A 10,639-nucleotide genomic window follows, 5' to 3' on the forward strand; every position below is an offset into this window, starting at 1 on the left:
TATTTTGGCCTTTATTCAGATTACAATCGCTCACTTTCATTTTTTTTAAATGAAATAACCTCATATAAAATTATAGTGTAGAAATGTTATGCTCTTTTTGTAACCGTTATGTAACTAGGCAAGTCAGTTAAGAACAAATTCTTATTTACAAGGACAGCCTACTCCTTCCTCCCCGTGGGGAATTGAACCCCGGTTCTTTTGCTAAACGGCCCTAAATAGTTTCCCATGCATTGTCAATGGGGTTTGTAAACCAACCCAGATGTAATATAATTCTTGCCACGTGTTGACTCAGTGGCGCTTCTCCATGCAGGACATGGGAGGGGGAGGGACTCACACTCTGTAAACAGGAATAGGTGCATGGTTTAACATAGTTTCTCTGTGCAGCGCGGCAACCAGGGATTATTTAGCTAAACGGCCCTAAACAGTTTCCAATGCATTGTCAATTGGGTTTGGAAACCAACCTGAATGTTATATAATTCTGGCCACATGTTGACTCAGTGGCGCTTCTCCATGCAGGACATGGGAGGGGGAGGGATTCACCCTGTGTAAACAGGAATAGGTGCATCACCGGTCACTGAGCTGGCAAGCTAAAGTTAGCTAGTTAGTCATAGAAATGTAGTTCAGCCTGTTAATTATTTCAGTCCGATTTGACTTATCTTACGAAGTCCGCATGGCTTAACAGTTTCTTTCGTTTTTGACCTCGACGTTGTTGCTGGATAGATACTTTCATATCTAACATGCTGGCGATGCTAGCCAGCTAACCTCATATCTGGATGCCTCACTCTAGTTCCCGATAGAGCAGCATACTGGTAAGTCAACTTTGCTTTCAAACTTTGTAATCATCTGTAAAGTTGTTTTACATGCAATCATGCTAGCTAGATAGATAGATAGATAGATAGATAGATAGATAGATAGATAGATAGATAGATAGATAGATATTTTTGTTAAAAAGCCTGTTGTCATTCACTGGTTGTTTCTTTGGAGCTAGCTAAGCTATTACTAGCTAGCTAGGTGGATAATAATGTGATGTACAGTAGGCTACAGCAACGTTACAGTATTACTGAATGACAACAATATAGCCATGTCACTACTAGTTGGCATGTTGGTTGATATGGGGTGCAGTAGGGTAGCGCCGTTGGTATACGTTGGGTCCCTTGACAAAATGTCATTGTTGACTTGGTAAAATAAGCTAATGGTTGTGTGCACTCTCACTAGATATAATTTTTATTTTATTTATTTCACCAGGTAGGCCGGTTGAGAACTAGTTCTCATTTACAACTGCGACCTGGCCAAGCAAAAACAAAGCAGTGTGACAAAAAACAACACATAGTTACACATGGGATAAACAAAAGTACAGTCGTGGCCAAAAGTTTTGAGGATGACACAAATATTAATTTTCACAAAGTTTGCTGCTCCAGTGTCTTTAGATATTTTTGTCAGATGTTACTATGGAATACTGAAGTATAATTACAAGCATTTCATAAGTGTCAGGCATTTATTGACAATTACTTGAAGTTGATGCAAAGAGTCAATATTTGCAGTGTTTTTCAAGACCTCTGCAATCCGCCCTGGCATGCTGTCAATTAACTTCTGGACCACATCCTGACTGATGGCAGCCCATTCTTGCATAATCAATGCTTGGAGTTTGTCAGAATTTGTGGGTTTTTGTTTGTCCACCCGCCTCTTGAGGATTGATCACAAGTTCTTAATGGGATTAAGGTCTGGGGAGTTTCCTGGCCATGGACCCAAAATATCGATATTTTGTTCCCCGAGCCACTTAGTTATCACTTTTGCCTTTATGGCAAGGTGCTCCATCATGCTGTAAAAGGCATTGTTTGTCACCAAACTTTTCCTGGATGGTTGGGAGAAGTTGGTACCATTCTTTATTCATGGCGTTGTTCTTAGGCAAAATTGTGAGTGAGCCCACTCCCTTGGCTGAGAAGCAACCCCACACATGAATGGTCTCAGGATGCTTTACTGTTGGCATGACACAGGACTGATTGTAGTGCTCACCTTGTCTTCTCCGGACAAGCTTTTTTCCGGATGCCCCAAACAATGAGAAAGGGGATTCATCAGAGAAAATGACTTTACCCCAGTCCTCAGCAGTCCAATCCCTGTACCTTTTGCAGAATATCAGTCTGTCCCTGATGTTTTTCCTGGAGAGACGTGGCTTCTTTGCTGCCCTTCTTGACACCAGGCCATCCTCCAAAAGTCTTCGCCTCACTGTGCGTGCAGATGCACTCACACCTGCCTGCTGCCATTCCTGAGCAAGCTCTGTACTGGTGGTGCCCCGATCCCGCCGCTGAATCAACTTTAGGAGACGGTCCTGGCGCTTGCTGGACTTTCTTGGGCACCCTGAAGCCTTCCTCACAACAATTGAACCGTTCTCCTTGAAGTTCTTGATGATCCGATAAATGGTTGATTTAAGTGCAATCTTACTGGCAGCAATATCCTTGCCTGTGAAGCCCTTTTTGTGCAAAGCAATGATGACGGCACGTGTTTCCTTGCAGGTAACCATGATTGACAGAGGAAGAACAGTGATTCCAAGCACCACCCTCCTTTTGAAGCTTCCAGTCTGTTATTCGAACTCGATCAGCATGACAGAGTGATCTCCAACTTTGTTCTCGTCAATACTCACACCTGTGTTTAAGAGAGAATCACTGACATGATGTCAGCTGGTCCTTTTGTGGCAGGGCTGAAATGCAGTGGAAATGTTTTTGGGGGATTCAGTTCATTTGCATGGCAAAAAGGGACTTTGCAATTAATTGCAATTCATCTGATCACTCTTCATAACATTCTGGAGTATATGCAAATTGCCATCATACAAACTGAGGCAGCAGACTTTGTGAAAATTTATATTTGTGTCATTCTCTGAACTTTTGGCCACGACTGTACAGTCAATAATAATAGAAAGATCTATATACAGTGTGTGCAAATGGAGTAAGGAGGTAAGGCAATAAATAGGCCATAGTAGCGAGTAATTACAAATTAGCAAATTGTGTGGTTTAGTGGCAGATTTTCAAAAGAAATAGACATACGGCATATCATCAGTAATTCTCAATCAGATGAGATACACAGCTAACCCATATTGAATTTCATTCATAAAAGTGGATACTAATTATTGTTAATATTCCAATTCTCTAGGACCTCCATTCCCAAACTTGAAGCCCCCTGTCCCCAGCTGGAAAGACCAGGAAAAAGTGTTGGCTTAAGGTACAACTTCCTATTGAGGAAATGTCATATTTAGAGTTACTGACATGAATAGAAGCATATACAAGCAATCTATCAAATGTATTTTATAAAGCCCCTTTTACATCAGCAGTTGTCACAAAGTGCTTATACAGATACCCAGCCTATAACCCCAAAGAGCAAGCAATGCAGACGTAGAAGCACAGTGGCTAGGAAAAACTCCCTAGAAATATAAGGGCACAAGGCGAGACCCAGATGCAGACACGGGAGGCAGATGTTTTGAGTCTTTGATGTTTATTGATCAATCCAAAAGGGGTAGGCAAGAGTGGTCGTGGACAGGCAAAAGGTCAAAACCAGTTCAGAGTCCAGGAGGTACAGAGTGGCAGGTAGAATGGCCAGGTAGGCGGGTACGGAGTCCAGAAAACAGGCAAGAGTCAAAACCGGGAGGGATAGCAAAAAGAGAATAGAAGCAGGAGTACGGGAAATCACGCTGGTTGACTTGAAAGACATACAAGACGAACTGGCACAGAGAGACAGGAAACACAGGGATAAATACATCAGGGAAAATAAGCGACACCTGGAGGGGGTGGAGACAATTACAAGGACAGGTGAAACAGATCAGGGTGTGACAAGAAAGGCAGGAACCTAGGAAGAAACCTAGAGGAACCAGTCTCGGATGGGTGGCCAGTCCTATTCTGGCTGTGCTGGTGGAGATTATATAAGAGTACAGCCATTTATCCAGATTATTCTTCAAGACGTTTAAACGTTCATAGATGACCAGCAGGGTCAAATAATAGAGGGTTATAGAGGGTGCAACAGTTCAGCACCTCAGGAGTAAATGCCAGTTGGCTCTTCATAGCTGAGCATTTAGAGGTTGAGACTAGAGGTCGACCGATTATGATTTTTCAACGCCGATACCGGTTATTGGAAGACCCAAAAAAGCCGATACCGATTAATCGAACGATTCGATAATTTTTTGGGGGGGATTTTTTGGGGGGATTTAAAAAATATATATATATTTTTTTTGTATAACTTTTTGTAATAATGACAATTACAACAATACTGAATGAACACTTATTTTAACTTAATATAATACATCAATAAAATCAATTTAGCCTCAAATAAATAATGAAACATGTTCAATTTCGTTTAAATAATGCAAAAACAAAGTGTTGGAGAAGAAAGTAAAAGTGCAATATATGCCATGTAAGAAAGCTAACGTTTAAGTTCCTTGCTCAGAACATATGAAAGCTGGTGGTTCCTTTTAACATGAGTCTTCAATATTCCCAGGTAAGAAGTTTTAGGTTGTAGTTATTATAGGACTATTTCTCTCTATACGATTTGTATTTCATATACCTTTGACTATTGGATGTTCTTATAGGCACTTTAGTATTGCCAGTGTAACAGTGTAGCTTCCATCCCTCTCCTCGCCGCTGCCTGGGCTCGAACCAGGAACACATCGACAACAGCCACCCTCGAAGCAGCGTTACCCATGCAGAGCAAGGGGAACAACTACTCCAAGTCTCAGAGCGAGTGACGTTTGAAACGCTATTAGCGCGCACCCCGCTAACTAGCTAGCCATTTCACATCGGTTACACCAGCCTAATCTCGGGAGTTGATAGGCTTGAAGTCATAAACAGCGCAATGCTTGAAGCATTGCGAAGAGCTGCTGGCAAAACGCAGGAAAGTGCTGTTTGAATGAATGCTTACGAGCCTGCTGGTGCCTACCATCGCTCAATCAGACTGCTCTATCAAATCATAGACTTAATTATAACATAATAACACAGAAATACGAGCCTTAGGTCATTAATATGGTTGAATCTGGAAACTATCATTTCGAAAACAAAACGTTTATTCTTTCAGTGAAATACGGAACCGTTCCGTATTTTATCTAACGGGTGGCATCCATAAGTCTAAATATTCCTGTTACATTGCACAACCTTCAATGTTATGTCATAATTACATAAAATTCTGGCAAATTAGTTCGCAATGAGCCAGGCGGCCCAAACTGTTGCATATACCCTGACTCTGCGTGCAATGAACACAAAAGAAGTGACACAATTTCACCTGGTTAATATTGCCTGCTAACCTGGATTTCTTTTAGCTAAATATGCAGGTTTAAAAATATATACTTCTGTGTATTGATTTTAAGAAAGGCATTGATGTTTATGGTTAAGTACACGTTGGAGCAACGACAGTCCTTTTTCGTGAATGCGCACTGCATCGATTATATGCAACACAGGACACGCTAGATAAACTAGTAATATCATCAACCATGTGTAGTTATAACTAGTGATTATGATTGATTGTTTTTTATAAGATAAGTTTAATGCTAGCTAGCAACTTACCTTGGCTTCTTACTGCATTCGCGTAACAGGCAGGCTCCTCGTGAGGCAGGTGGTGAGAGCGTTGGACTAGTTAACCGTAAGGTTGCAAGATTGAATCCCTGAGCTGACAAGGTAAAAATCTGTCATTCTGCCCCTGAACAAGGCAGTTAACCCACCGTTCCTAGGCCGTCATTGAAAATAAGAATGTGTTCTTAACTGACTTGCCTAGTTAAATAAAGGTGTAAAAATATATTTTTTAAATCAGCGTCCAAAATTACTGATTTCCAATTGTTATGAAAACTTGAAATCGGCCCTAATTAATCGGCCATTCCGATTAATCGGTCGACCTCTAGTTGAGACAGTAGGTCCGGTAGAGAAAGACAGGATCAAACAGCGGGTCTGGGACAAGTTAGTACCTCCGGTGAGCCTTGAGCAGGTCAGTGTTCCATAGCTGCAGACAGAAACAGCAGAGACAGCAGCACGACTAGGTGGACTGGAGACAGGGACAGCCAGGAGTTGTCAGGCCAGGTAGTCCTGAGGCATGGTCCTAGAGCTCATGTCCTGCATCCTTTATTTAACTTGAGTGTAGATTAAGCCCTAGAGGTTTGTAACTTCACATGATTTAGCCTAGTTGTCAATCCAGATCTGAATATTTGATATCCTTTTTACTGTACACTGTTGATAGTCATTTTTCCCAAGCTAATCACTGAATGGCCTACTACAAGGATGTGGTCAGCTTGACACTTCTAAGTCATAATAACACAGAACACACACACATCAGATTGCAAGGGCAAGTACAATGAGCAGTTGGGAAAATTAAGTCTGCTGCGTGGGTTGCCAGATACACACACACAAACTTAATTCATTTGTTGTATTGTATTTATTATGGATCCCCATTAGCTGCTGCCAAGACAGCAGTTACTCTTCTTCGGGTCCAGCCAAATTAAGGCAGTTATACAATTTTAAAAACATTACAATACATTCACAACACATTAAGTGTGTGCCCTCAGGCCACTACTCTACTACCACATATCTACAGCACAAAATCCTTGTGTACGTGTGTGTACAGTGCATATGTTATCGTTTGTATGCATGTGTCTCTTCACAGTCCCCGCTGTTCCATAAGGTGTATTTTTATATATTTTTTAAATTTAATTTAACTGCTTGCATGAGTTACTTGGTGTGGAATAGAGTTCCATGTAGTCATGGCTCTATGTACTACTGTGGCGCCTCCCATAGTTTGTTCTGTTTAGGTTATTGTGTAGTCAATCAAGGCTTTGTCATTAAAATTATATTGTGCCTATTTTTCAGATCTGCCAACCTGCTCGGTGGGTGACAGGTAACCGTCTTTCCACCAAGCTGTTCCAGGCCTGGAGTGGCACGTTGGAACTTCCAGAGGCTTGTAGACCTAAAGCGGTGTGATGTGGTCCAGGTATTTATCAAACACACGTACACACACTCACCCAATCATTCACTCTGTTTTGTTGTATAATTATTTTAACTTAAGAATATTGTTCCTCTCTCTTTTAGATCTGACACCCCTATTAGCTCAACCACAGTCTTCACAGCTGCAGTCGTCTGCATCTGATACACCGGCCACGACAGGTGATACAGGTAATTATCACATGCACACTCTCCCTCACTTGGGGCTCTATTCAATCACATCTGCTTTAGCCAACATCCACATAGCGGTTGTTTTGGCGGTGTCTGAGGTGGAACTGTGTTAGAGCTGTCAAATTCACAAGTGGCTCCTGGCATTATACCTAAAGCGGACATTGCCATTGGAAGAAACTGAGTCGTTTTAACAGAAATCTCATGCAGCCCTGTTTACAAGTTAGAACACTGGAATTTGAGATGTAATCTACACCTCGATTAGGCTGATAGAAATCCTCATTATTTAGTTTAATGATTTTGAATTTGAGCGTCATTATTTCTATATAACCTACACTTTCTCGTTCTGAACTTGTAACGCGAGTAGGACGGGTGTAGTTTTGTGACAATGATCAAGAGCTGCTGCTTACCGATTTGACAGATCCAACACAGTTACACCTCAGACACCACCAAAACATCAGCTATGCGGGTGTCGGCAATCGCCGGTTAACGCTTGATCTGATTGAATCTACAGTCATTCAGTCTATTTAGTTGTATGATTATTGTCAGTTAAGAAAAGTGTGCCTCTGTCTTTTAGATCTGCCATTCCCAGCAGTTCAGCTGCAGTCACAGCAGTCCACTGCTGTAGTATTTAATTTACCAGCTGCACCAGTTCCTACTACACTGGCCGTGAAGGGAGAAACTTTTGAGAATTCCCAGATGGATACAGGTAATTCAGAAATATATTGCATATGCTCACCCACACCAACAGATGTACACACAGACATGTTGTTGAGCTGTATACTTACTGTCACTTTGTGCATCTCTTTCAGATCTGCCATGCACTCCACCACTGCCTGACAACCTCACCCAGAAGTGCATACACTGGGCCTTTCAAGACTGACAAAGCAGAGATGGGTTGCTGACAAGGAAAAATAAAACATACACACACACACACACACACACACACACTCACTCACACACTTTATCCACAATGTAAATAAGTTGTAATTGCTTGTAAATGTAATGTTTGCTCCATTTTATTTTAGGATTGGAGATATCTACTCCTATATATCCATTATCAATGTCTGCATATTTACTCTAAATATCTATCAAATCAAAGTGTGATTGATAATATTATAAAAGACTGTGTACAGTTTTAGGAAATTCTGTGTACTTTTTTCTGAGTTGAAAAACATGCCTCCCTCTCACACAGACACACACTACACCCAATGTAAATAAATTGTAATAACTTGTTTATTTTATGTATGCTCCATTTTATTTGAGGAAAATATCTGTAATAAAGTACATTCACAGTTAAAGTAATGTATTTGGTTTATTTGATATTTCTCCAAATACAATGTGTGACCAGAAGGAAGTCGGCAGACCTACAACCCTTGGACTGCAGGTTTTGTCACATGAAGCTGAAAAATAGAGAGATGGGGATTTGAAAGGTTCATCATTAATAACTGACACAATTCTATACTGAATACATATTATAATAATAGAGTGACCAATAGTTACTGTATTGTGATTGTTTTATTTACTCAATCAAGTAGTGCCCCAAGGAGGGATCGCCTGTGTCTCAAAAACAGCAGAAACGGTCAAATAAGGTCACCAAAATGTATGTTACGGCTATACACGACTGGCCGCAGCGCACGAAACTGGCATTATTTAGCTAAATAGCCCAGCACTGTAGCCTACTCCCGACCGTCACGTTGTACAGCGCCATATTTTCCGTTCCATCCTAACAGAAACACAGAGGGTTTTTCGTTTTTATTGGAGTAGAAACACCATAATATGAATCAAATTAATTAAGCAAGTACCAGTCAAAAGTTTGGACACGCCTACTCATTCCAGGGTTTAAATTTTTTTTTACTATGTTCTACATTGCAGAATAGTGAATACATCACTACTATGAAATAACACATATGGAATCAATTAAGAACAAATTCTTATTTACAAGGACAGCCTACTCCTTCCTCCCCATTGGCGAATTCAACCCCGGTCTCCCGCGTGCCCGCGCGACACAGGAATTCTTTAGCTAAATTGCCCAGCACTGTAGCCTACTCCCAACTGCCATGTTATACAGCACCATGTTTTTCTTGAAATAGAAACACCATAATATTAAGCAACTTAATTAAGCAAAATTTCTTAAAATCAATCCCATATACTATGTTCTTGCAAAAAAAATTTTTTAATTCTCTAGTACAGCCACTATTGAAGGCTATCAAATGCTTCTGAAAGATGCCCTCTGGTGGTCAAACTAGCACTAACTAGCATTAATGGTACCAGTGGTTGGCACTTAAATAAAGTGCCATAGAATTCTGCGGCACCACACAAGCTGTGCTGCAGTACGCTGTATACCGAGTATATAAACATCCCCATCAGACCATTTTTGTGTGATCCAATATGTAATGTAGTACACTTGTAATAATTTGGTTGTAATCCAGAGAGGTTACAAAAATTTGCCAGATCCTCTATGAGGCTGTGAAGGGACCCAAGTTGTGGATTTAAAAGAAAACCTGAATCATCAGCATACAATGTCACCTTTGTTTTTAAGGCCTGTATTTCTAATCCCTTGACATTATTGTTGGATCTGATTTTAATAGCTAACATTTCGATGGCCATAATAAATAGATATGCCGATAGTGGACAACCTTGTTTTACTCCTCTTGACAGTTTAAAACTTTCTGAGAAGTAGCCATTATTTACTATTTTACACCTAGGGTTTCTATACATTATTTTAACCAATTTATAAGAGATTCCCCAAAATATATAAACTCCAGTCGTACTTTTGTCATGGATATTCTTGTGCAGGGACACAAGTCAATCTTAAAGGAATCATTGTTTATTTGTCAGTGCTCTGGAGAGGTCCCAACCTATTCAAAGCACCATAGTACACATGTCAATCAGGACCTCCCCCTGGGCAGTCCCAGCAGTTGTCTTATATACGGCGATACACAGACAATTTATATTTGCATGATTTAGCATAATTAATTAATCAATACCATCTTGTTTCATTGATGTGACCGACCAATACTGGTTCATAACATGTGACAAACCAATACATCACGGGGCTTCTTCTCTCTAAACTGAGACCTTGAAACTGATATCTTTCGTTCGTTCTCAAAACAAGGTCTGGGCGTACTGCCAAATTGCAGCTACTGATAAGTAAGGATTCATTAAATCAGTCACTTGTATGAACACAGAAATTGGTTATTAGAACAGCGCATAAACAGAACACAGACATTAGTTATAAGAAAAGCACAAACATTAAAATTCCCTTTACACTTTATCAAAAGCCTTTTCAAAGTCAGCTATGAATAGCAGGCCTTGTTTCCCAGATTTTTCATGCTGTTCCATTGTTTCCAGTACTTGCCTTATATTATCTCCATGTAAAACCCTGTCTGATTAGAATTAATAATGCCCGACAATACCTTTTTAATTCTATGCGCTATTCATTTTTCTATAATTTTTTCATTGCAACACTGTGTAAGGTGCCTCCAATTTATTAAATGGACTGAATCTTT

General features: G+C 40.4%; 1 long non-coding RNA gene across 1 annotated transcript; it reads left to right on the top strand.

The window, feature by feature from the left end:
• The first annotated feature begins 367 nt into the window (after window positions 1-367).
• Window positions 368-8,428, top strand: LOC139565923 (uncharacterized). Its single transcript, XR_011673009.1, has 6 exons — window positions 368-809; window positions 3,145-3,213; window positions 6,828-6,948; window positions 7,047-7,130; window positions 7,705-7,836; window positions 7,940-8,428. It is a non-coding gene; the product is annotated as an uncharacterized lncRNA (long non-coding RNA).
• Window positions 8,429-10,639: the final 2,211 nt, after the last annotated feature.

Source organism: Salvelinus alpinus, chromosome 2, assembly GCF_045679555.1.
Source record: "Salvelinus alpinus chromosome 2, SLU_Salpinus.1, whole genome shotgun sequence".
NCBI lineage: Eukaryota > Metazoa > Chordata > Actinopteri > Salmoniformes > Salmonidae > Salvelinus > Salvelinus alpinus.